The sequence below is a fragment of the Molossus molossus genome, unplaced genomic scaffold, assembly GCF_014108415.1.
Source record: "Molossus molossus isolate mMolMol1 unplaced genomic scaffold, mMolMol1.p scaffold_m16_p_9, whole genome shotgun sequence".
Lineage (NCBI taxonomy): Eukaryota > Metazoa > Chordata > Mammalia > Chiroptera > Molossidae > Molossus > Molossus molossus.
In genome coordinates, this window is record NW_023425403.1 from 27,205,801 (window position 1) to 27,233,161 (window position 27,361).

The 27,361-nt window shown below is 43.0% G+C and overlaps 1 protein-coding gene across 3 annotated transcripts in view; it reads left to right on the forward strand.

The window, feature by feature from the left end:
- Window positions 1-18,480: 18,480 nt before the first annotated feature.
- Window positions 18,481-27,361, forward strand: part of PLEKHA2 (pleckstrin homology domain containing A2) — a 55,765-nt gene continuing 46,884 nt past the window's right edge. Inside the window, exon 1 of one of the 3 annotated variants that reach the window (XM_036249708.1) lies at window positions 18,481-18,687. The gene's annotated coding sequence lies outside the window, so the exon portion shown is untranslated. Of the gene's footprint in view, window positions 18,688-18,962; window positions 19,062-19,669; window positions 20,154-27,361 lie in introns of those variants that run through there. The other 2 variants (XM_036249709.1, XM_036249710.1) reach the window with 2 other exon arrangements.

The window sequence follows — 27,361 nt, forward strand, 5'->3', positions numbered from 1 at the left end:
TTTTGTTCAGGTAGAGCGGGAGGGAAAGAGAGGAACAGAAAGAGAGAGAGAAACATCAACGTGAAAGGGACACATCGAGTGGCTGCCACCCGCACGACCAACCAGGGCTGGGGACAAACTGCAACTGAGGTACGTGCCCTTAGCGGGAACTGAACCCGGGTCTCTCTGGACCACAGGCCGACGCTCTAATCGCTGAGCCAAACTGGCCAGGGCTGGGATTCTGTCTTCAATTAGTTGCTCTGTTTTCTCTTTTTGCAACTTTTATTTAGCAGATATTGAGCCTCCTGGGTTTATATCTAATTGTTTTAATCTTTCCTACTTTCTAATTTTTTGTTTTTCCATTTCACGTTTTGGTAGATTCCCTTGACTTGATATTTCAACCCTCCTATTGATTTTTTTTTTTTTTTTTTTTTTTGGTCAACAGATTTGTAATCTCCATGAGTTCTTTCTTTTTCTCTTAATGCTTTCTCTCTCTTTACAGAACATCCTGATTGTGTTTTGTTTGTTTTAATGATCACTATTAAAACAAAACAAAACAGTATCTCTTTTACCTCAATATGATAGTAACTTTTTCTTTCCCTGGAATAGCTGTTTCTTCGAAGTTCCCCCCACATTGCCCAATTTGTTTTTCTTGATCTTTCTTTTATGTTGGAGGATTCCCTCAAATAGTTGATGGTGCTTGATGGATGGTTCCAGAACCTTGCCCCAGGACACATTTTGAGAGAGGGCAAAGGCTACATTCTTGATAAGCAAAGGAAATGGGGCCAAGGTGGAGGGTGGGCCCAGGTATTAATTAATTGATGAATTAATTAAAAAAAATATATATTAAGTGTTCAGTATATTCCAGGTACTGTGGTAGGTAAAGGGGATATAAAAATGAGTAAGATGGCCTGGCTGGTGTGGCTCAGTGGATTGAGTGCCATCCCATGGACTGAGAGGTACTGGTTCAATTCCCACTCAGGGCACATGCCTGGGTTTCCGGCTCAGTCCCCAGTGGGGGGCGTGGAGGAGGCAGCTGATCAATGTTTCTCACATTGATGTTTCTATATCTCTCTCCCTTCCTCTCGCTCTAAAGAAGCAATAGCAACATATTTAAAAAATTAAAATAAAAAAAATGAGTAAGATTTTCAGAGTCCAGCAGGGAAGACAAACAGATAAATAAATATAACATAGTATGATAAGCATACTTTACATTCAACAAACATTAATGTCTACTATATGCCAGGCACCATACTAGGCACCTTTGTTTTATGTATTCCTTACAATAACATTGTGTGTTAGGCATTATTATATCTGTTTTAATATAAGAAAACTGTCAAAATAGAGGAATATACAGGTACTAAAATGAGAGGTGAGATCTCTTTGGTGCCCCTTCGGCCAGGCACCCGGGCACAGTCTTCTGGCTCAGTGACCCACAGCACTGGAGGCAGAGTCTCTCTGGTTGGCACAGAAGATCCTGCCCCAAACGGGCTCTTCATTCTTAGGCACCCCCCCTTTTACTTCCTCCGGCCCAACTCTAAGTCTAAGGAGAGCATCTCACGTAGGACAGAGGAAGAAGACAATTCCACAGGTCACCGCAGGGTTCTGGAGCACTGTCTATGGGAAAACAAGTCTTGAACACCTTGAACTAAAACTGTCCCAAACTACAGGAAACTCTTAGATGTGCCATCCTTTCTCTCTCGTTTTTATTTTCCTTTCCTTTTTCTTGTCAGAAACAAAAATTTATTCGAGTATTGAGACAGTAGCTAAGAAAAGTCCATGAAGGCAGAGGAACAGGGGTTGGTGTAGAGGTGGCTTTAAATCTAGAGAGATTTTTTTATAAAGGTAGGTCAGCTGTCCCCCAAGGGAGATCAAGGGCATCACATGGGTGAACTGGGGGAGGAAAACACACACACACACACACCCCTCCCCCTCCTTAATCAGTTTGTTGTTGTTGTTTGTTTTTTGGTTAATCTTTACCCAAGGAATATCCATTGATTAGAGTGTGGAAGGGAGGCAAGGATGGGGGGGGGGGGGGGAGAGACATCGACGTGATAGAGACATGCGGATCAGTAGCCTCTCTTAGGACCCCAACCTACCAGGGCCAGCGATGGAAAGTGCAACCCTTCAGTAAGGGCCAACACTCCAACCAATGAGCCACACTGGCCAGGGCTGAACTTAATCAGTTTTTAAAATTCTGTCTCTGAAACAGGAACTTGCCTTGGGTCTCCCCATCTGGCCTTCCTCTTCCTCGCAGTCACCTTGCCTTGAAGCAGAGCCCTGTTCTTCCACAACCAGGGTGGGTAAGTGGAGGCTACAGGCCCACAGGGGCTCCCTGGGGGCTCCTGTCACTTTTGTGATCTAAGGATTAGGTTCAGAAGGTTCTTTGAGGGTATTAAGTAAAGGAGGTGGGGGCAGGGTACAGACAGAGATTTTGCCAAATTACAGATGGAGCCGCTAGATCCAGAACAATTCCCAAAGGAGGCCCTCCCACACCCACAGGAAGGCCAAAAAAAGGCTTGAAATTCACATTATTTTTGGTGTTTGGGAGATGAGAGGGGAGTGAGAGAGGGCCGTGGCAGGCAAGAGGAACCCACGCGGGAAGGGAACACCGAAGGCTTGGTCAGTGTCTCTCCTGAGGAACGGCTCAGGAGAGCGCCAGATATCAGAAACGTCGCTAGCCTTGAATGATGTTTATTATAATGTTTTTCATTACGTATCCACCGCCTGGGCTGGAAGAGAGAATGTTCACAGATTCTGCAGATACTCGGTTTCTGATTGAGCGAGGTGGGTGCTGCCCCTCTCCTTCCAGTAGCCTCTGTTTTGAGAGGACAGGACGAAGGTGTTTGATCCGCAATGTGGCCACACACTCCTCTCACACCTGTTTCCTGGCCCTGGTTTCCCCCCAAAAGCTGTCCTCTCCTGAACGTTGTCCACCCATTGTTTTGGTTGTAGTTTCTGCTTACACTTTAGCTTTTTGGGTAAGAAAGATGGGAACATGTCGGGAGAGTGAAGGAGGGACCCGCCACACTGAGAGGTGAGATAGCAGGAATTACATTTGAGAAGCAGGTAGAGGGAGAACTAGAAGACTCTGCTCCCTGTCCAGTAGTTCAGTCTCTCCAGGTCTCATTTTTCTCATCTCTTAAAGAGAATGATTTGATACCGGGCGCCCAGTTAAAGTTGAATTTCAGATAAACAGCAAATAAAATAACTTAAAAAATCTGACATTACAGTTCTGTGTGCTTGAGGCCGTTATTAAATCACCTTACTCCGGTGATGTTTAAATGACAGGTACCCACAGGGTAGGTAGTTTTAGAAAGATCAGCCTCCTAATCTGCCTGAGATGTAGTGGGAGCCAAGTTCACTCAAGTTTTCTTTGCTTCCACTTACCTTTTCACACTAGTCCCCTCTCACTTCTAAAAAGGAAAGAAAGGCCCTGGCAGGTTTACTCAGTTGGTTAGGGAGTCGTCCCTAAATGACAAGGTTGCAGGTTCAATCCCCAGTCAGGGCACATACAAGAAGCAACCAATGAATGCTTAAATAAATGGGACAACTAACTGATGTTTCTCTCTCTCTCTCTCTCTCAAATTAATAAATAGAAAGAAAGAAATAAAGAAAGAAAGAAAGAAAGAAAGAAAGAAAGAAAGAAAGAAAGAAAGAAAGAAAGAAAGACAGGCACTGCCCTTGGTTGTAAAAACATCCTGGGCCAAGACCAGGGACAATTAGAAATATTTGTGTTTGTGTTGAGAAAACAAATGCCTTTTTTAAACAGATACATATCATTTCACCAGTTAGACAGTTTTCAATTTATGACTCTCCATCAAACTTGGAGAAAAAGCTGAGTGAGTTGACCACTGAGGGAGCAGTACAACAATTTTTAAAAATAGACTTTATTTTTTTAGAGCAGGTTCAGGTTCACAGCAAAACTGAGAAGAAAGTATAGAGTTCCCATATGCTCCCTGACCCCCTACATGCACAACCTCCCCATAGGATAATTTGCATTATTTTTTAGTTTTTTAAAAGTTGTCTTTATTGTTAAAAGTATTACAGATGTCCCTCCTTTTTCCCCCCATTGACGCCCCCCTTCCCGCTCCTACCCCTCCCCACCTTTGCTGCACCATTGTCTGTGTCCATGGTTATACATATATGCACATAAGTTCTTTGGTTTATCGCTCCCCTTTACCCTTCCCTACTTCCATGTCTATGGATGTATTTTGTTCATCAGCTTCCTTTTTTCATTATATTCCACAAATAAGTGAGATTATGTGGTACTTGTCTTTCTGTGATTGGCTTATTTCACTCAGCATAATACTCTCCAGGTCCTCCCATGTTGTCTCAAAGAGTAAGAGATCTTTCTTACAGCTGCATAGTATTCAATTGTGTTAATGTACTACAGCTTTTTTTTTTTTCCTTTTTCTTTTTTGGTACGTGCCCCTAGTGGGAACCAAACCCAGGACTCTCTGGTCCGCAGGCTGACGCTCCAACCGCTGAGCCAAACCGGTCAGGGCACTACTACAGCTTTTTTTATACACTCATCTACTGATGGACACTTGGGCTGTTTCCAGGTCTTAACTATTGTACATAGTACTGCTATGAACATAGGAGCCCATAGGATAATTTTTGAAGGAGGATCTCTAAATGACACCTGACCTATGACTTGAAGGAATTCAAGGAATGGAATGACATTGCCAAATTCAGCCCTGCTGTAAAACAAATTTCGTGTCCTGGCAAAGGTGAACTGGCTAGACATTCTCACATAGGGTTTGTATTCATAGACAATTAAGTCATTCCAGGCCCCCTCTGAAGCCATAAGCCCAGAAATATGTCCTTATTTTTTTCCTTCTCATCAATCCTGGGCATTGTCATAACAAAACTTCTACAGCCTCATCTACTTTTTTTTTTTTTCTTATCCTCACCCGAGGACATTTTTCCATTTTTTGTTCAGATAGAGCGGGAGGGAGAGAGAGGAAGAGAGAGAGAGAGAAACATCGATGTGAAGGGACACATCGAGTGGCTGCCACCCGCACGACCAACCAAGGCCGGGGACAAACTGCAACCGAGGTACATGCCCTTAGTGGGAACCGAACCCGGGTCTCTCTGTACCGCAGGCCAACGCTCCAACCGCTGAGCCAAACCGGCCAGGGCTCATCTACTTATTAATGTGAACAAGGTTTCTCGTGCCTACATTCATAAAAAGGAGAAATAGTGTTGATATTTGTGGTTAACCTGCTTATTCTTGCAAAAAGTAATATTAATTGATGGATATTTGAATTATTACATATATGTGTAAATATATAGAAATATGTTATATTTAAAAACCCATCTTCTGCCATCTCATTAAGAGAATAATTTCCAATATTTTACTGTTTTATGTTTAATGATCAATAAAATATATATTAATTTTGTTACTAATAATTGTGATAATGACTTAGTCTCAAAGACTGTTTTAACAGGGAGGCTTATGGTCACAAGATATTTTTTAAATAAATTTACATATACTATTTTTTCAGAACGTATTTAGGGTAATCAATAAAAGATGATTAAATAATAAGTGATGTCATAAAATATATGATGTTTGGATACAATTCTTTAGGGGAAGTGGAATATAAATATAGTTCAGGGAAAAGAGACATTCTGACTGTTAAATAATTGCTTGTTTATTTTGAAAAAGGGATGAAGGTGTCAAATGGCTATGGTACTTAGATTGTATTGGATACATTTGAAAAGAGTGATATAACAGTTTTATTTTAAAACACTGTCTGTTAATCTGAAGAATACATTCTTTTCAACCACTCAAACTTATTGTTAAAAGTTATAGATGTCAACTTTAAAAATGTGCAAAGGGTTACCTTGTTTTCCAGCACTTTTTAGGGGGTGTAGTGAAGAAAAGTTTGAAGACCACTGTTTCATATCCTCTTACTGACAATCCTGTTCATACCACAGTACTTACGTTTCTAGATCCTTTCAACTTTGAACGATTAAATTGTAGGCATCATTCTACCTACAACTTCAGAGGCTTCCTCTCCCAAAGTTCTTTGTCTCTCACTGTGCTGCTCATCTACTCTAAACTGGGTGGTAGCTACTGGGTCACGGTACAAGGGCTTAAATTGGAGAAACCAGAAATAAATCAGCCCATAGACCTCACAGCTGAACTATTTCAAGACTATGCAGTTACATTTCAGCGGCCGTGATTTGACTCATGGTGTACTCAATAACATATAATTATGAGATGCATTCTAACGGACTTCTGCTGTAATGTCTGCTTGTCACCTTCTGAATATAGGGGTTTTATGGTAACTAGCTGAAATGATCTAACCAACCCTGATGTGCACCCTGTCATAGGAAAGTGACTTTCTTGCATACCAGCTGGGGTTCCGCTGGAGTTTCTCCAAGTATTAAAAATTTTCTTTTTAAGGAAGGCAAAAAAATGGCGGAAGCAAATAGATGCCCAAATGGCAGAGGAAATGGCCTTGAGGGAAGCTAGGTAATAGGGATTGTAGCAGTTGAGGTAGGAGAGAAATAAAGGACTGTTCTTCATCTCAGAACCAAACAGTAGGTGTTACTTCACCACAATGTAAGTACGGCCGCAATATGTGAAACTGCTGAACCAGGGTGTGGAGTTTGTTAAGTGGTGATACCTTAGTTAATCTCAGGTTGAGAGGGTTAGGTCTCACCATAAGTGATTCCTAAAACTAGATAACATCTATTTAAGCACAAGGGCCTGTCAGTATTTTTTAGCTTTAAATTTTTTTCTTTAATTAAACCTTTTATTTTGAGCTCATTGTTGATTCAACTGCAGTTGTAAGAAATAATTCAGAGAGATCCTGTGTACCCTTTACCCAGTTTCCCCCAATGGGGGCATCTTGTGAAGCATAGTACAATATCATAACCAGGATACTGATACTTCTGCAGCCAGGAGACAGAAAGAACATTTCCATCAGCAAGAGGATCCCTGTGTCGCCCTTGTATAGCTACACACGTGTCTCTCTTACCCAATCCCCTTCTTGACCCTTGGCAGAGGAAACGGCCTTGGGGGAACTCATCTGTTCTCCATTTCTATAATTTTGTCATTTCAAGAATGTTATATAAATAGAACCAACTATACAGTATGTAACTTTTTGGGGCTGTCTTCTCCCTCCTCCCCCCACTTAACATCATTCTCTAAAGAATCATTCTGGCTATTTCCTTTATTTCTGAATAGCATCCACGGTATGGATCTACCTCAGTTGGTTTAACTATTCATCAGTTGAAAGATATCTGGGTTGTATCCAGTGTTGGCTGTTATCACTAAAGCTGTACAGCCCTGGCCGGTTTGGCTCAGCAGTAGAGTGTCAGTCCAAGGACCAATGAGTTGTGGGTTCGATTCCAGCCAAGGGCATGTACCTCAGTTGCAGTTTGTCCCAGCCCTTGTGGGGTCTTGCAGGAGGCAACCAGTTGATGTGTGCCTCTCACGTCGATGTGTCTCTCTTTCTCCCTTTCTCTTTTTCCCATTCTATCTGAAGATAAAAAAATACCCTCAGGTGAGAATTAAAAAGAAAATATGTTACAAACATTCATGTACAGGTTTTTGTGTGAATTGAAGTCTTTATTTCTCTGAGATAAATTCCCAGAAGTGTAATTGTTGGGTCTTATGATAGTTGCATGTTTGGTGTTTTTAAGACACTGCCAAGCTGTTTTCCAGAGAGGCTGTACTCTCTTACATTCTCACTAGCAATGAACCATGGTCCATTTCTCTTCATCTTCACCTGCCTAGGACATTGTCTCTATTTTTTATTTTAGCCATTCTGATAGGTACGTAGTGATATATCATTGTGGTACAATGCTTTTTTTGGCTTTTTTTTTTAATTTCCCCCATTTTTATTGTGATATAATATTGTATAAGTTTGTTATACAATAAAATGATTTGATATATGTATGTATTGCAAAATGATCACAACAATAAGTTTAGTTAACATCCATTACCTCACATAGTTACAAATGTTTTTTTCTATAATGAGAACTTTTTTAAAACATTTTTTTTCTTTATTGATTTTAGGGAGAGAGGAAGGGAGAGGAGAGAGAGAGAGAGAGAGAGAGAGAGAGAGAGAGAGAGACATCGATTGGCCGCCTCCTGCATGCCCCCACTGGGGATTTGGCCCACAACCTGGGCATGTGCCCTGACCGGGAATCGAACCAGTGACCTCTTGGTGCATGGGTTGACACTCAACCACTGAGCCACACTGGCTGGGTTATAATGAGAACTTTTAAGATCTACTCTCTTAGCAACTTTCAAATATACAATATAGTATTATTAACTATAGTCACCATACTGTACATTACACTCCCAGAACTTATTTACATTATATTTATATCTTTTGACCACCTTCACTTATTTACCCACCCTAAACTCCTGCCTCTGGCAATCACTAATCTATCCTTTGTTTCTATTAGTTCATTTTTTTTTTTTTTTAAAGATTCCACATATAAGTGAGATCATACAGTATTTGTCTTTCTCTGTCTGACTTATTTCACTTAGCATAATGCCCTCAAGGTCCTTCTATGTTGTCACAAATGGCAGGATTATCTTCTTTTTGAATAATACTATATATTTAATATTGTTACACATCATATTATTATATATCACATTTTCTAGTCTATTCATCCATTAGGTTGTTTCCATGTCTGGGCTATTGTGAATAATACTGCAATGAACATGGGGGTAAAGATGTTCTCTTTGAGACAGTGATTTATTTCCTTTTGATATATACCCAGAAGTGGAATTGCTTGATCATATGGTAGTTCTATTTTTAATTTTGTGAGGAACCTCCATACTGTTTTGCATAGTGGCTACATCAATTTACATTCTTTCCAACAGTGCACAATGGTTCCCTTTTCTCAACATTCTTGCTAATTTTGATAACAGCCATTCTAACAGGTGTGAGGTGATATCTCACTGTGGTTTTGATTTGTATTTCTCTGATGATAAGTGGTGTTGAACATCTTTTCATATACCTGTTGGCCATTCATATGTCTTTGCAAAATGTCTATTCAGTTTTTCTGCCCATTTTTTAACTGGGTTGGTATTTTTTTGTTATTGGTTTTTTTGTTATATGAATTCTATATTTATTTTGGATATTACCCTCCTTATAAGATATATAATTTGCAAGTATTTTCTCCCATTCTGTAGGTTGCCTTTTCATTTTGCTGATTGTCTCCTTTTCGGTGCAAAAGCTTCTGGTTTGATGGAGTCCTACTTGTTTATGTTTGCTTTTGTTGCCTTTGCTCTTGGATTCAAATCCAAAAAAATTATTGATCGCCAAGACCAATGTCAAGGAGCTTACCCACTACGGTTTTTTCTAGGAGTTTAATGATTTCAGGTCTTCAATATTTTTAATTTAAACAATTTTCTTTTCAGAGACTTTATTTGTAAAGTCATTTAAAATAATTAAAAAATTTGTTATTATTGCCCTGGCCAGTTTGGCTCAGCGGTTAGAGCGTTGGCCTGCGTTTCAGAGAGACCCGGGTTCAGTTCCTGCTAAGGGCACGTACCTCAGTTGCTGTTTGTCCCTGGCCCTGGTTGGGTCGTGCGGGTGGCAGCCACTCGATGTATCCCTTTCACATTGATGTTTTTCTCTCTCTCTTCCTCCCACTCTATCTGAACAAAATATGGAAAAAAGGTCCTCGGGTGAGGATAAAAAAAAAAAATTATTATTATTATGCAAAAGATACCTAATGCACACAATATCATACTTTAAAAACATAAAAGAGTGTGAGGGAATCCTAAGTCTCCTTTTACTGCCTCAGAGGTGATCTCCTCCTCAGAGGTCACTGCTCCTACCAGCAAAACCACATGAAACTTTCCTCCTAAAATAAAGACACTGATCACTGTTCAACCACGTTTTCCTGCCCCCGCGTCATCACCAGGAATGATGAAGGTCGTCTTGAGCACATATAACCTCTGGGAATGCCATCAACTTTTGTTTCCCCTCCTTTGTGGTTGTCAGCTAACCCATTTAGGAACTTAGGAATGAACTGAAGAAAGTCATTTCCCCCTCTGTCTCCTCCCTTCCTCCATGTCCAATAGCTTCTCCATTCTGCTGCTGTGTCTAATCTGCTGAGGGCTAGAAAACTACATAATTCGACCTTTAGAAATTAGATATTCAATCAGAACCCATAAGCAAGCCTAAGAAAGGCTCTTCTTGTCCGGCTGGTATGGCTCAGTGGTTGAGTGTCAACCAATGTACCAAGAAGTCGCCGGTTCAATTCCTGGTGAGGGCACATGCCCGGGGTGTGGGCCAAATCCCCAGTGGGGAGCATGCGGGAGGCAGGCCAACTGATGTTCTCTCTCATCGATGTTTTTCTCTCTCTCTCCCTCTCCCTTCCTCTCTCTCTCAAATCAATAAAAAAAAAAAAAAAAAAGAAAGAAAGTCTCTTCTTAATGCAGGGACTTTGGCTTCTCAGAGGCCCTTCTCCTCTCACGTTCTGAGTTCTGTTCCAGAGACTAAATTTGCCAGAAGGGCAACCTTTAGAACAGGATAGTGTTCCTATGTATGTCTTTTTGGCAAGCCAGGACTGTGACATCTTCTGACATCAGATGCTGGAGGCTGCATTTGGCTACTTATCCAATTAGAACATTCACAGCATCATTAAGTATTAGGTGTAAAGATAAATGTTGTTTAATTACTAAATGAAGGAAGTAAGTTGGACTGGGCTTAATTCTCCAGCCTTGTGTTACACTTAATTTTAATATAGTTTGATAGACATGTGGAGTCATCATACAAATTATGATGAAATTTGAAAGAAGATTCCTGAGCAAATTACCTGTCTCCAGTGACTCACACGAACTTTCACTAGGTTTCAGGGTTCAAGCTGCTAATCAGGTTTTGTATATTTTTTCCAGTGATAGGAGTTTTAATGTGAATGGCTAAAATTTTCTGAAAAATGTGTCCACAGACTGGCAAGTATTTTTAAGTTGAGGATAAAGTTAGTTCCATGGTGGGTTTTTGTTGTCGTCGTCGTTTGATTTTTATTTTTTAAAATTTTTGTTTTTTTTTAAATCACAAAGCAGCCCTGGCTGGTCTGGCTCAGCAGTTAGAACATTGGACTGCGGTCCGGGGAGACCTGGGTTCAGTTCCCGCTAAGGGCATGTACCTCGGTTGCAGTTTGTCTCCGGCCCTGGTTGGTTGTGCAGGTGGCAGCCACTCAATGTGTCCCTTTCACGTCAATGTTTCTCTCTCTCTCCCTTCCTCTCTCCCCCTCCTACTCTATCTGAACAAAAAATGGAAAAATGTCCTCAGGTGAGGATAAAAAAATAAAAATAAATAAAATAAATCATAAAGTAGCTATGAGATCTCTGAGGTACTTTTATATTAAAAACTATTCATTCACTCATAAAACTATTTTTTTCTGATCCTGAAATAATACATGCTTATTGAAGAATACTTAGAAAATTTAGAAATAAAAATACATTTTATAAAATTACCTATAAATCTAACACTGAGGTAATTACATTTTAAGTTATATCCTTGTGAACTGAATATTTTTATTATTAAACACACACATATACACACAAATTGATTACTTCCAGGGAAGAAAACAGTGTTTGGGGACATGAGTGGAAGAAATACTTGTCTGTTCTTACTATTTGTACCTTTTGAACTCTGTACAGTGTGCATGTTTTTCCTATTAACAAAATAGTGGAAAAAATAAATCTATCTGTCCAAATATCCTTCTTGCATTTCTTTGTTTTGTAACAATCAGCTTATGTTGAGAACCACGGATATAAAAGTCAACCCACTTCACTGACTACCATAGGAATCTCTTGGAAAATTGGATGGAGTTTATTCTAGCTAATAACTTTGACAATATTCATTCATAAGTATTTACTAATAGTAGCCCGCATGTTCGCTCAGTGCTGAGGATACGAATTATGTAACTAGTCTAAGCAAAAATAAAGTTAAATATACTGCTAAAACATGTCATAGATTCAAAGGTAAGGTATCTGTTCCTTCTCTCTCTCTGATTCCACAGGCCCAGTTCTCCCCACATAATCACGAGGCATCGCTGGGGATGCAGGGATCCTAGCAGTGCGCTGCACTTATCCAAGCTGACAGGAAACCAGTATCACCGGTACCAATCAATAGGGATGATGCATTTAGCAGGCAGACTGTTATTTCTGGGGACAGGATGTGCCCTCAGTTTTGAGGTTTATGTTAGTGTCAGATTTAGCAGGATAGCAATGTTTTCTAAATGTTGTTACTAGACAATCATTTTGGCATGTGTACATAATGTGTGTATATGTATAAAAAATACTATAGAATGTGTGGCTTAAACAACTAATTTATTTTCTCACAGTTCTGGAGGCTGGAAGTCCAAGATCTGGTTGCCAACATGGTTGGGTTTTGGTGAGAGTTCTCTTCCTGGCTTGCAGTTGGCCACCTCCTTGCTGTGTGTCTTTGGTGCCTGTGGAGAGAGGGAGAGATTTTTCTTCTTCTTATAAGGCTACCAATCCTATCGAATTAGATTACAACCTCATTTAACCTTAATTACCTTTTAAAAGCCCCTTCTTCAAATGTACTTTTGAGCTAGGTCTTTAACATATGATTTTGGAAGTGAGGGATATATATATATATATATATATATATATATATATATGATTTGATATACAAACTTCCAGTGTTCCACCAAATTTATTTTATTTTACTTTATTCCTATCCTGTACTGCTGTTTCCTTATCCTATTAACAGAAATTGCCAAAGTTTCTTCCACTCCCCACTTATCCCATTCTTAAGGCTCTGAGAATCTGAGCTATGAGATAACCCTGAGTGTTGAACAGAGATCACTGAACTAGGATTCAGAACTCTTGGATTCAACTCATAACTGGCTCTGTGATTCTGAGACCGGATCTCTCCTGAAAACTTAAATCGTCCCATCTGTAAAATGAGATTAATAATCTGCAATCCTGTGAAAGTAGAAAGAATAGTCAATAATTTATCACATAGTGTTAGCTCTCTGTAATAAAAGTTTCAAAATGAAATGCAAAGATTTTTAGTCCAAAGGTATACTGATTTTAAAAAATGTAACAGAAATTCTCAGTATTTACCGCGTGCTCTTAAAACATTAACTCACTCAATCTCAACAACAATAGTATGAGATAGGTTATCTGTTAACACCACCTTCCCCTTTTATAAAAACACAGAAAAAGAAGTAAAGTTACTGGTCCATGGCTATACAGCTAATTAGTGACAGGCATCAAACCCCGGCAGCTTGGTGCTAGACTCGTTACTGTGCAATCACTATGGAATTGCTTATTCACTTCTAATTGTGTCACTTCCTTGCTCAAAAGCCTTCAGTGGCTCTTGATGCCTAAAGTAACAAACAACTCATTAGCTCAGCAGTAAAGACCCTTCAGCTACCTTTCTTTCTTGTTTTGTTCCCCATGAAAATCCTTTGTCAGTCCTTCCGTGCTCCAGCCAAATGGGACCAGTCACACTTCCCTGAATGGATCTCATGCATTCCTGCCACTCTGCTTTGCCTTTGACAACCTCTGGATCTGGAATCCACCTCTTCTCACCACCCTCTCTCCACTTTCTGCATCTTACCTTTCCTTCAAGGTCTTTCTGAATTGTCCTTCATACATTTTCTCCTACCCCTCTCAAACCCAGCTGGTTGTGATTTCCCACAGAATTTTATCTCTTCTCTCCTCTCTGCATGTGTCAGTTTCTGGCTTTTATGATAGTCATTTCTGTACATGATATATTCCTTCCCTAATAAATAGTGGGCTCTTTGAGGGCTGCAGTATGCTTTCTCATAGAGCTTTTAATTTTTCTTTTTTTTGTTAATCCTCATCCGAGGATATTTTTCCACTGAATTTTAGAAAGAGTGGAATGGAGTGGGGTGGAGGGAAACAGAGAAACATCAATGTGAGAGAGACCCATCAATTGATTGCCTCCTGCATGTGCCCCGACCACGGCTGAGGATTGAACCTGCAACCTAGGTACGTGCCTTTGACCATGAATCGAACCTACCACCCTGCATGGGCTGACGCTCTATCCACGGAGCCACACCAGCCAGTGTTAACATATTTAAATGTTTTATTAAAAATTTAAATAATTATTGTTCTTTTCTCATAACCAAATGCATATGTATGCATACTTATTGCAAAAAATTAAACATTACAGAAATACATCTCTTAGAAAGTGAAATCCATCATGTAGCCCCTCCTCCTCTGCCCTAAGAAAACTCTCATTAAAAGGTTGGAATGTAGTCTTCTAGACTTTTTTCATGTAATAAGCATGCATAATTTTTATTTACAGAAATGGGATTATACTATACACACAGCTTTTGTGTCCTTTTCCACTTAAAATATTTAGTATTTTTTTAAAAAACATCTTTGTTTTTATTGATTTGTTAAAGAGAGAGGAAGAAAGAGAGATAGAAACATCGATGTGAGAGACATCAACTGGCTGCCTCCTGCACATCCCCTACTATGGATGGAGCATAAAACTCAGGCATGTACCCTGACTGGTAATTGAACCAAGACCTCTCAATCCATAGGATAATGCTCAATCCAGAGTCACACTGACCAGGCAATATTTAGGAATTTTTTACATAGATATGTATCTTATTTTTTAAACAGCTGCATAGTATAAGCTTGTATAAATGTACCAGCATTTACCTGTTAAATCCCTTGTAATGATCATGAGAGTGATTTCCAATTTTCATCATTATAAACAATGCTTCAGTGAGTATGTATATATATAGTACATATACACATACACATTCCATATATACACATATACTCCATACATACTATATATATATATCTCCAGGCGATTTTCTGTAGGACATATCCTTGGACATGAAATTGGTAGGTAAAATGGAATGGAGATTCTAAATAATAATTTTAAAATGTGGAGGGGAAAGTTTTGGTTTATATCTTCCTGTACCTTGCACAAACTCAGTGGCTAAGAGGGCAGGCTCTGGCACCAGGCTGCACAGGTTTGTATCTAGGCTTTGTCTCTGTGTCTTAGTCATCTAACATTTATAAAATGGGACAATAAAAATAACTTGTTTCCAGTGTTGTCAGACTTAAATGAGATAAGACATGTAAAGCAATTAGCATTTAGCAAGTATTTGGCAGATATATGGGAGGAAACATGGTAACAGGTTCAGGTAATTGTTTATTGAATAGGACTGAATATAACAATAGTAGTTTGAATAATCTTTCTGGAAATGGCTGGTGCTTTGCTATTAAAACCAGTAGTAATTATTTATAAATGACCAGCTAGCATTAGAGGTGCAATGTATGGCCTTGGAGCAATTTATCTGTGTATAAAATTAACTGGCCTGAGCCAGGATCAGCCAATGACCTTGGGCTCTTCAGTCTCACATTTTCCCCAACAGAACTGGCCCAGCTGCAGCCTGGTACCTTATATAATGGCCATCTCTGAGGATAGAGAACAATGCAGTTCCCTCAAGGGTGCCCTGGCCCACTGCTGAAGGTTATTAGGTCATCAGTCACCCACCCATTAATATTGAAAAGTAATAGAGAGTGCATAAGTAAAAGGCTAGAGTAAAAACTTTCTGATTAGGTTCTTAGATTCTGGGCCAGAAGTCTCCATTTTTTTGGAAAACTTTCTGTGCTAATACTAGAAGATTCTGAAGGTAGTCAACCCTGGCTTCTAGAACCAGCTCTGCCACTAACTAGCTGCACCCCTTTGAGAAGATTGTTGACCCTCATCTTGCATTGATACAATTAAGGGACTTAAATAGTTGATGTGAAAGTCCCTTTTAGGACAGTCCTTTCTCCACAGGCAGTCAAATTTTCAGACATCAGGGCTGTTTATTGTACTGAAAAAATTAATGCATAAAATCAGGCAATGTACGTACTTTCAAAATGTGTCAGTCACAAGATGGAAAAGGATGGCAGCAGCATCATTTAACACCTGTTCTGTGGTGCCCACTACAGGAGAGGTGGGGGGATGTCCTGAAGAAGCACCAGGAAATCCTAGGGTAAGGAAATGGGCTCAGGGCAGCAAGTGCAGTCTACCTGGGGCTGGTCTTGGCCAGGGTCAAATACGGCAAATATGGGGCTGCCTGTGAAATATGAACAAAGTGTGTTAATCACCCACCCCCAAGCCTAACAGATTCTTGTCCTCACCCCTGGAATCAAATTGTACCCATCTTCTTTCTTTTTTTCCTTTTAATCCTCACTGGAGGACATTAAAAGGACATTAATGCATGTATCTTCAGATAGAGCAGGAGGGAGAGAGGGAAGAAGAAAGAGAGAAACATCAAATGGCTGCCACCCACACCTGCCCTTAGGGGAACCGAACCCAGGCCTCTCTGGTCTGAGGGCCAACCGACGCTCTGACCGCTGAGCAAAACCTGCCAGGGCTATACCCATCTTTTTAAACCGGTGTCAAAGCCTACCTCTTTCTGGAGAGCCCACTCCCACCCCACAGAGACATCACTCTCCTCTAAAGGCTGACAGTACTCCGTCTCTGTGCATTTATTCCCAGGGCACTTTCAGGAGGGTTGCCTCGCTGGGGGGGCTTTGGGAAGAAGAAATGGGGATAAAAGGGGAGCCTTCACTCCTGCTGCCTCCCTCCTTGGAGTGACACTTGTATCCTCTCAACAGGACCCAAGGCCTTTGGCTCCTCTTGGCCTCCCAGGCATCCAATACAGTAGTGCTCAGGAAATATTTGCGGCTCTGTGATTGTGACTCAGGCAGGCCCAATGGGGAGCTGAGCTTTATGGGTTTTAATATGAACCATACCGTGAAATCTGAGATTTTTACCTCATTGCTCACACTAGGAACCATTGGTTCCAGTCAGATTTGCTTGGAGCTGGGTGGAATTTTGTTCCTTTTCACTCTGAAAACCATAATCAAATTTCTAAATTCAAAAACACTTACATAGCATCTACTTCATTTTCGACAGTAATCTAAACACTACAAATGTAAACTCATTTACTCTCCATAATGACCCAGATGTAGAAACCGAGGCACCCAAAGGTTACCCAGGGATCAGAGCTAATACACAGCAGATCTGGGATTCAAACCCAGGCCATCTGGTTCCAGAGAAGATGCTCTTCAACATGCCTTGCTGCCTGAAATGTATATGAGTGGCAAAAACCTTCATGAGCAGGGAAAAAAAAAAAAATTGACATTGATGTATTATTTCAAAGGAAATGTTCTCTGTCTCTTTCTTTCTTGTGTCCCCCTTTTCCGTCTTCATTCAAAGCAAAGTGTTGTAGAGCAGTCAGCCTTTTTCACACCTGAGAAAGCCGGTGGCTCATTTTCGCTTTGGCAATCAAAAGGGAAGAGGAAGTGTGTGTAGTTTCATCACCGGTGCTTTCGGGGTGTGTGCTGCGCGTGGTCCTGCCTGCCTCCCGGCTCTTCTGGCTGGGGACCCGTATCCCCAGGCTGTGTGGCCTCAGGTCCCGGAGACTTTTAAACTGTCCACCTTTCCCCTACAATACTGGGAGTAGACCGGCCTTTCCATCACCCCCGCATATCCAGTCCCTGTCCTCGAGCCTCAAGGATCCTCTTCTGCCTTCCTGTCCCTCAAAGCTCGGCAGGACTCAGACCTTACGAGCTACATTTGCATCAGAATCCCGAGACACCGCACCTCACGACCCTCCATTCCTGGGTGAATCCACTGCGTTTCTGTTTCGGAGGTTGATCGACTGGCTTTATGTGTGTTTAAATGTCAACTCCTCACGTGGGAGGCCGGCGTCAGAACCTGCCAGACCTGCCATTGATCAACTGTGGGACCCAGGGCACATTACTTCACGTCTCCGAGTCTCGGTTTCCTCATCGTGAACGGGATGGCTACCCATAGGGCTGCTGCATCAAATGAAGTAATGCCCAGGCCGCACGGCTCGCAGCAGTTCTCCTTGGCAACGCCGACTTGGTGCACGCTCGCCCGTCCCCCTCTTCTCCCGGAGCACCCTCCCGCTCCGAGGGCAGGAAGGGCGTGCGCCACTCTGCACATGGCCCGGTGTCTCCCGTTAGAACGTGCGGCCCCCTGGGCTCTGCGCGCAATATCATGACAACCCGAGAGAATCAGCCTGCTTCTTTCGACCCTAACCCTAAAGCTAACGCCGCGACCCAGAAAGGCAAGGACTCGGGATGCAAGGGGCGCCCGGCTGAAGTCGCTGGGTGGGGCTTTGGGAAGAAGAAATGGAGATAAGGGGGAGCCCGCGCTCCGGCTCGCCTCCCTCCTTCGAGGATGCCCCAGTCCCGGCCTCCTTTCCCGCGCCGGACACCTGCTGCCCCGGCCGAGCGTCCGCGCCAGGGCCTCGGGCCGGGGCCCGCGTCCCACCTGCACCGCGGCAGACGCAGGCGAGGTGGTCGGGGCCGCCTCCCGGGCGCCCGCCCCGCCTCCTCCGCGCAGCCCGCCGCGCCCGGCCGCGCCCCCTCCCACCCCGTGGCGCCCCGGCACCCCTCTCCTCCCCCAGCGGGCTCGGCGGAGCATTGTACTCACATCCGGGGCTGGGTTTGCTTTAATGCGAAACGTAATTAACCCGGAAAAAAGAGCCCAGAGACAAGAGAGAAGGAGGGGGTCGGGTAGGGGGAGAAGAGCGAGAGGAGCGAGAGGCACCGAGAGTTTGGCCGGGAGATAAAGAAATCCCCCGAGAGCGTCGGCCCGCGGGCCGGAGGGGCGCGTCCCACCCCGATGTAACCCACACACCCTACCCGAGCCCCGGCCCCTGCACGGCGGGGTAAGTTGGGTGTTCTCGCGGGCCGGGGGACAGAGAGGCGCAGAGGGGCGCGCGGGCAGGCGCGGGCTGGCGGAGCCGGGGGCGCTCCTGGCCTGGTGGCCGACGGCCAAGGAGGGGGTCGCCGCAGCCCCCGGTCCTGGCCCCGGGAAAGCCTGGAGGGAATCGTCTGGGGCGTCTGGGGTGGCCAAGGTCGCCGCTGTCTGGGGTCGGGCTGCGGGGGTGGGGCCGCGAAGAGGGTGGGGCGGGTGTTCTGCTGAGCTGCATTTTCTCACGTTTGCAGCGGCGAAACTTCGCTGCGGGTGCTGGCGCTGGGGCCGCGGCCCCGCAACAACTGCCCGAGCTGCGAGTAGGGCAGGAGAGCAGACACCGTCCAGGCAAGTCCCTGGGGCACGGCTGGGGCCGTGGAGACTCATCTCTCTCTTCCCCTACCACCTTATTACAGAGCAGGCCTAGTGTGCTTCGGTAGGGAGATCCCTTCCTTTCCTCGGGTCCATCTCCAGCCCTCGGGCTTTGGGAACGCCAGGCTGTGGGGGTGACTTGAAGGAAAACTGTCCTAAAATGCAGATTCGGTGCCTGGCTGGAAAAGCACCTCGAGGGGATCTCTCTCTCTCTCTCTCTCTCTCTCTCTCTCTCTCTCTCTCTCTCTCTCCAACTTCTTCCTCACCTTACTCGCTTCCCTTTTCTGCTGCCGCTTTCCAGTTCTGAAGACTGTTATTTCATCAAATTAAAAAAAAAAAAAAAAGAGGAAAGGGAAAAAGAGGCGTTGTAGCAAGGAAAAGTGTCCAGGCATGTCCTCCACTTCAGTCTTACACATTTCCTCCCCCAGGCCAGCCCTGCCCTCCCAGCCTTTCAGCTTAAAGTTTCTTTCCTTCTTGATGAGTGTGGGTTCAAGCTGTGTCTTCCCCTTCTGATTCCTCCTGTCCCTCCTCCTTTCCTTCTTTAACTCCAAATGGGGCTTGTCGGAGGAGAGTAAACAGTAGAGAGCAGGGAGGGGGAAAGCTCTACCAGGACGCCAGCTGTGGCTCTTGGAGGCACCTCAGCCCGCTGAGTGGTGGTTGCACTTGGGCTGAAGTTCCAAAATTGTACTCATGTTGTTCTTATTATATCTGACTAAGTCAGTCCCCTTTTTCTTCTTTTCTAAAGCTGCATCATTTTTCTTTGTTTGGTGGCAAAGCCTTCAGAAACAGTAAAGCCAAAGATGTTGAAAGAATAGAAATGTTTGCTTTCTATTTTATTTGCATTCAATTGACATATAGTAGATAATAAGGACATGAAAGGCAGTGATGAACAAAATGCAGTCTCTTTTTGTTGTTGTTGTTATTCCTCACCCAAGGATATTTTCCCATTGATCTTCTAGATAGAGTAGAAGGGGGGGAGGAAGAGAGAAAGAGAAACATCCATGTGAGACACATCAACGGATTTCCTCCTGCACCATCTGTGGCCCAGGGATGGAACCTGTAACCCAGGTACATGCCCTTGACCAGGAATCGAGCCCTTGAGCCCTTGGTCCTCGGGCCAAAACTCTAACTGCTGAGCCAGACTGGCCGGGGCCAGTCTCTGTCTTTAGGGAGCTTCCTAGAACACAAAGATGTTTGCTCAAATAGAGATCCGGCATGCTTTGAGAAACCAGAGGAAGCTTTTAAAAAGCATTATCATCATTTCAGATATTAGCCTTCTTCATTGTGTACTACTTGAAGGCAGGTGACTTTTGTCATAATGAAAGTTTAGTTTGTAGTCTAGACTTTGTGGCCAGCCTAGTGTATGACATCTACTAGGTGCTGAGTACATGTTTGTTGAATGAATGAATGAATGAATGCAAAGCACATGCATTGTTTGCACCTATCCAAATGAAAGGGAAAAGAGCAGTGTGGTAGGGCTTCCTACCTGTAAAAATTCAGTCCATCAAGCTGGTTCATGAGGGTTTACTCTGGATGTTGTTTTTATACCTATTTGTAAGCCCAACTTTTTACAAAGTGGTGCACACCTCGTGGGGTTTCATTTAGCTGATGAGGGAGCCTTGCTCACTTCAGAGATGGGTAATCACCTAGGTATTGACTTGGAAACCACTTGCTCTTTGGTGGTGAATTTGCAAAATCTTTTTTTTCTTTGTTGGTGTTGTCTTCTTTCTTCTGTATAAGGAAGTAGGTCCTGCAAATCCCATTGTGTCATTATAGTAAGCTGAAACATATTTAGCTCAGTATTTTACCAAGGCTATAATAAATCCTGAAGACAAGCAGGTTTTGGATGGTGCCTACCTATGGAGAGATTCTGCAAAGTGGGAAGGGAGATGTGTCAGCCCTAGTAGCTGAATACTCCCGAGCAGCCCCCTGCAAACTTGCAGGTGTTGGAACATTAGGAGGACCAAGCAGCAGGAGCATGGTCTTCACGGTGCACGTCCAGCTGGCACTTCATTGATTTCCTGTCTTTTTTTTTTTGTTCAGGTAGAGTGGGAGGGGGAGAGAGGAACAGAGAGAGAGAGAAACATTGACGTGAAAGGAACACATCTAGTGGCTGCCACCCGCACGACCGACCAGGGCCGGGGACAAACTGCAACCGAGGTACGTGCCCTTAGCGGGAACTGAACCCGGGTCTCTCTGAGCGGGAACTGAACCCGGGTCTCTCTGGACCGCAGGCCGACGCTCCAACCGCTGAGCCAAACCGGCCAGGGCGATTTCCTGTCTTCTTCAAGGGGCAGGTGGACAGGTGGGTGATGCCCTGTTAAAGGGCTGGAATGCCTCAAATTAGATCGTGCTGTGGGCCACAGTGCAGTACATATCTTCTGATTCACTGAAACTACTGGGGTGCTCATTATTCTGGCTGATATATTCCTAGAGCTTGGAAAAGAGGATCTGGGTGCTGGAACATTGGGTTGCTCTGTCTCTTCTCACTGTGAGCAGTTTGGGCTGCCTTACTTTCAGTTTTCCATCTGTCTTAGTGAGCTGGATGGGACTCCAGCAATCTAATCTGTTAGGCTTTGGAAGGGAAGGAAGCAGAGCAAATATTATGGTTTGACAGCCTATGGGAAGAGAAGAATCCTAGCCCTGCCCGATAAAAGCCCATCATTAAGTCTGGGAATTGGACAGTGTGGGGAGATAGGGCAGCTGAGAGGTGGGAGGAATGGGATCCCTTTCTTCTAATTCTGAGGGGGTCTGTGCGTGGTGCAGTGGGACTTGTAATTGACCTTTTTTTTCTAAGTGCTACTCTGTGTTCTTCCCTCCTCTGGCCCCAGCCAATCTTTTGGGCTTTATAGCTTATCTGCTTTCTGAAAGCCTCTTCTCTGCCCTGACCCCTGATGATTAAAGTGGCTCTCAGAGGAGTAAAGACTGGATTGGGCTCTCTCACCATGGAGGTCCCAGCCTTGCTGGTGCAGGAGCTCCTGACAATGCCCAGGGTGGGCAAAAGGCTTTCAGCTTTGGGCCTGTGGCGTGCATTTCTGCCAATAGAGGTCAGCCAGCTGAGATAAAGAGGGTGGAACGCCAGGTCTGCTTGTCCTTACACTCCTGGGAAATACTACAGTTGAAGTGCAAAGGCTGGTACTCGCTCTCCCATCAGCTAGGACTCCGATTTGGCCACCTGTTTGCAAAGTGGCTCTCTGCTATTGTGATTCTCCTTTGGGTGGAGCAGGAGGCAGCGCCACAGTCCCTTCCTTGGAACCTGATAGGCACGACTGGGTTCTGCTAACTTTCAGTGTAGTCTGGCCAAGATGGAGTCTGTGGATCTCTTGGATTTTTTTTTTTAACCTCTTAGAGAATTGTAGAGATGTTAAAGATGATGGTTCCTGAAGTAGACGCCAGAGTAAGGGACATTTATGCCTTTCTTTGTGAGGGATCCCTATGTTATGGCCTTTCCACTGATATTTGCAGGCTAGAAATGGTCCCTGCAGCTGCCTGCCCTGCATTGAGCAGCTTTTCGGTAGTCATGGTAATCATACACTACTTGTTAGGCACTCCACACACACACAAGTCTTAACAACAACATTTGCCCAGTGCTTACTCTTTACCAGATGTCCTGGTAAGCACTTTTCATGTGTTATTTATTTCATTTAATTCCCACAAGCAACCTTGGAAATTGGTACAGTGATTCTCTCCATTTTGTAAACGAAGAAATAAGCCCCGAAAAGTTCAGCAGAGTCTGACTCTAAAAGCCAGCCTCTTGCCCTGACCGATTTGGCTCAGCGGTTGGAGCGTTGGCCTGCGGTCCAGAGAGACCCAGGTTTGGTTCCCGCTAAGGGCGCGGACCTCGCCCTTTTGCAGTTTGTCCCCGGCCCTGCTTGGTCGTGCAGGTGGCAGCCACTCGATGTGTCCCTTTCACGTTGATGTTTCTCTCTCTCTCTCCCTCCCACTCGATCTGAACAAAAAATGGAAAAGTGTCCTCGGGTGAGGATAAAAAAAAATATTGTAAAAAAAAAGCCAGCCTCTTTCACTTCACTCTACCACATCAATCGTAGCTGAAATCAGCACACCCTTTTTCATGGTCACCTTACAAGGGTTTCATCAAATGCACTCATACCGATCACTGTCACCTGCATGTCCTCCTTGTCATACCCAGCCCCTCGTCAGTTCCTAAATTCAGGGTAGTGAGCACATGTTTTTAGACAGACGCACTTACAGTTTCCTCTGACACTTTCCAAAAGGCTACTAGCAAGGAGAAATCATGTTTTGTTTTCATTTTCCTACTGCCCATGTTTTAGTGGCTGACACTGTCAAGTTTTAAATGCAGATTATAACCCTGGAAGCCCCACCGTGAAACTGAATTTGTGGAGTCTTCTAAGTGAGGGGACTTGGATGAGTCTGCAGGTTGGAGATTTCAGTTTTTATAGGCTGTTTAGACTACCAAGGTGGCAGCTCGCCGCCCGTGCTGGTGGAGGTGTTCGAAGGAGCCTTGAGCTGTGGCAGGCCTTTGTTTGCTACTGGCTCCAACAACCGCATTTTCTCTGAACAGAGATGAGGCTGCTGTTAAGAGAGGTCATGAGTGTTTAAAATATTTTGTTGTTTTTAACATCTTTATTGCAGTGGTATCAGTGTTGTTACTTCTGCCATTTCCGCCCACATTTTTTCCCTTAAAAGTTCCTTAAGTGTCTCTTGCCCTCCATTCAGAGTTCTTGGGTCGAGTGGGGACTGGGCTGTCTGTGTCGAGGAGGCTCCTTTTCTTAACTTCCCCATTCCTGTAGATGTTTGCATTCCTCACCCTGAACTTCCGTTGGGAACACAACTCAGTACATTCCCTTCTCTCTCACATTGCTCTCCTGCCTTAAACTGTTTGGAGTTTGCTCTGATGACGTTTTCGAAATGCAGTGATATTCTAACAGTAGGAGAGAGATGCTTCCACACTTCCTAAGTTATCATCTTTGGCCCATTCTCAGGGATGTGTTCTGAAATAGCTAAGCCTGTGTTTTGTTGTTCTTGTGTTTTTTATTGGGCCCTTGGCATGGTTGAGGTTCTACAATACACACCTACGTGTGCGGCAGTTTAACATAGGTGAGCGCTCTGTTCACATGGCCCGTCCATATTCTAGCAATAGTTGAGTGCCTGCTCTTGACCTCCACACCCCAGTTCCTGTCTGCTGTATTACAGTCCTCCCTGAGACCTCTGATGTCATTTCCTGATAAACTTTCTCCTGTAGAAATTTAGCAATTTCCTGTTGGTATCCCTGTTGCTCACCGCCAACGCTGGATGCTGCCGTCTGCAGCTCCTACCCTCTTTCCCCACCATCCAAGGGCAATAAGACAGGAGGTGTATGTACTGTATGCCCCCCTGCATGTCAGAAACTGCCTTCCTGACTATGTTCTGGACTAAAATCACTGAAATTCCCTGACCTGCCAACACTAAGTAACATGAAAGAAAAGAAATCTCCCAATTTAAAAACCTAATTAATTGAAAAAATTTTTGAGCTCTTTTTGAACTGGAGGTTAGATTATGTCATAATGGGGCCAATGCCATTTAAGCCTTTATCTCTGTTATCCCTTTCTCGTATTTTTATATACCTCAACAGTGTCAGAACGGTCAGGCAGATCACTCTCGCTTATTACTCTATTCTTTCCCTTATCTCCAAAGTACATTAGTGATCTTAAAAACCAAGATGTCCAATACAGCAAACCATAGCTTTCATGACTTAATAGCTCTATAGCTTTTCTTAAAAAAAAAAAAAAAAAAATGTTTATTCATCTCTTCATCTATCCAGCCATGTATTTTTAAAATGTCAACCTGCCCCTTGGCTTGGCGGTTGAGCGGCAGCCCACGGACCAGAGAGTCTCAGGTTCAGTTCCCGCTAAGGGCACATACCTCAGTTGCAGTTCGTCCCTGGCCCCAGTTGGGGATGTGTGGGTGGCAGCCAGTCGATGTGTCTCTCTCACATGATGTTTCTTTCTCTCTCTTCCTCCCTCTCTCCCTCCCGCTCTATCTGAAGATAAATGCAAAAAATGTCTTCGGGTGAGGATAAAAAAAAAAAAAAAAATTGTCAACCATATCTCCCAAGTTTCAGGAAGGAAAATTCCACTGGGGGTCCTTGTCCGGTTCCCCTTCCTTTGGCTGGAGTGCTGGGCTTGGTGTGGTTCAGCTACTATCACAGTAGAGGAATAGAGGCATTGAATTGGGCCTTGCTGGCTCCAAGGACAGGGGTCCTTTAGGAAGACCAGAGAGTAAGGAACCAGACCTGCAGGGGAAAGAATGAGCCTCCCTAAGAGGATATTGAAATAGGAAGTAAGAGACCCAACTAGAATGGAGGGTGCCCAAGCTCTCTGAGTAGGTACCTGGATCTTGGGCAGTTGTGATGGGTGGTATATTGCTTAATTAGATTTAAGACTTTGGCACACCAAAAAAAGTCCCAAGCGAGCTATAATGTAGGCAAGGTGTTACGTGTTTGTGGACTCTGGAGAACTGAGAAGTTTGTTCTCAGCTTCAGAATTTCTCTGCTGGGGATGTGGGTTTGTGTGGAGTTTAATAGCTTTCCTTCCTACTAAATAAAGAGCACACATTTCCTGTAGAAAATTTGGGAAGTAGGGAAAATATATAGAAGTAAATAAAATTCACCAATAACCTATAGGTACTAACTGCTAATATTTTGGTGTCTGTGAGTCAGTCTTTTTCTGTTCAAATATTGAAATACAAAATAATATTTAGAGGGTGGAGATCAAATTATAAATCACATTATATCTTAAAAAATCTTATCAGGATATGATTTCTTCCTAAATTATTAAAAAATGACTTAAACACATAGTTTTTAAATGATTGCATAACATATCCTTATGTGAATGTCTCAATTTATTTAATTATTCCCTAATCATTGGGCTGTCCAGAGCTTTTCCAACTTTTTGCTATTACAAGTTCTATTGCAGTTGCTATCTTTTTATTTTTATCTTTATTTGCATCTTTGTTCATTTACTTGGATGGACTCCTAGAAGTAGAATTACTGGGTCAAAGGGTATGGACATTTTTAGCTCTCTTGTTATATATCGCCAAACTGCTTCCCAGAAAGGTTCCTACTCCTGTCCTGGGCGTATACACATCTTAGGGGAATTTCAAGTAGATAACATTTGTTTCTAGCAGCAGTCTTTTCTTTACTTTTTCACCCCTTTATTGGGATATGTTCTGTTTCTTAGGGTCTTGGCCCCAGATATCACTTGCATATTATGCGCCTGATAGAGATGTCACTTGCCTTATTCTTGGCTTGAATCTCCTCCAGTGATGGAACAGAAGGGACTAAAATGGGCAATGAGGTGATATTTTGGACAGAGAAATCTCCCAGTGCCCCTAATCTCACTGTAAGGTAGACAGCTGTTGACTTTTTTTTTTTTTCTTCATGGGCTTTGTCTGGTCAATTGGCAAATGTTGGCCAGGAATCTCGGTTTAATAGACATTTAACCCATTTTCTGCTGCTGATCAATGGGTAACTTCATGCAGATTTACTTTTTTTCTTCAAAGTTTTATTTTTACTATAAATTATGTATTTAATATATTTTCATTTGTAGTATATACTTAGGAACTTATACACTGAAGAAATGTGGATCATATAAAACTTTCCTCTTTTCTATTTTACTTTTCTTTAAAATACATTATTTAGTTCTCTGGATTATGAGAGGCCATGTTTTGGTTTGGTTTGGGGTATGTGTTTGTATGTGTGAGAGAGAGACAGAGACAGAGAGATTGATTGATATTAACTGCATGCACATATCATTTTGATTTGCATTTCACTAAGTCCATTCGGAAGGAAGATGAAGCAGGAAACAGGTCTCAAGAATTGTAAAAAAATCATACGCTATGATCTATCTAGTCATATTATTACTTGGAATTTATGTTGTTTCCATGTGAAGGAAGAAACAAAGCATGAAAATGTGAATTTCAATTTGTAATACTTTCAACATTAAAGAGAATAAAAAGAAAATATGGATTTCAGCATTATTTATAATAGTGAAAAAATTCTAATCATGGAGAACTAGTTAAGTAAATTTTAGTAAATACCATCCAGTAATGTTACGCAACCATTAAAAACAATGATTACAAAGATATGTAGCAACATGGAACATGTCTATGATGTAATTTAAAATCTTTAAAAGGCCGATTATGCAGACTGGGGCCTGAAAAAGCATGCAGAAGTGAAAATGGCTGGCAAGAGCGATCTTTTTAAAGATGCCGACATTGTTATATTGTGCTTTTTGCACTAAACATGGAAACACTCT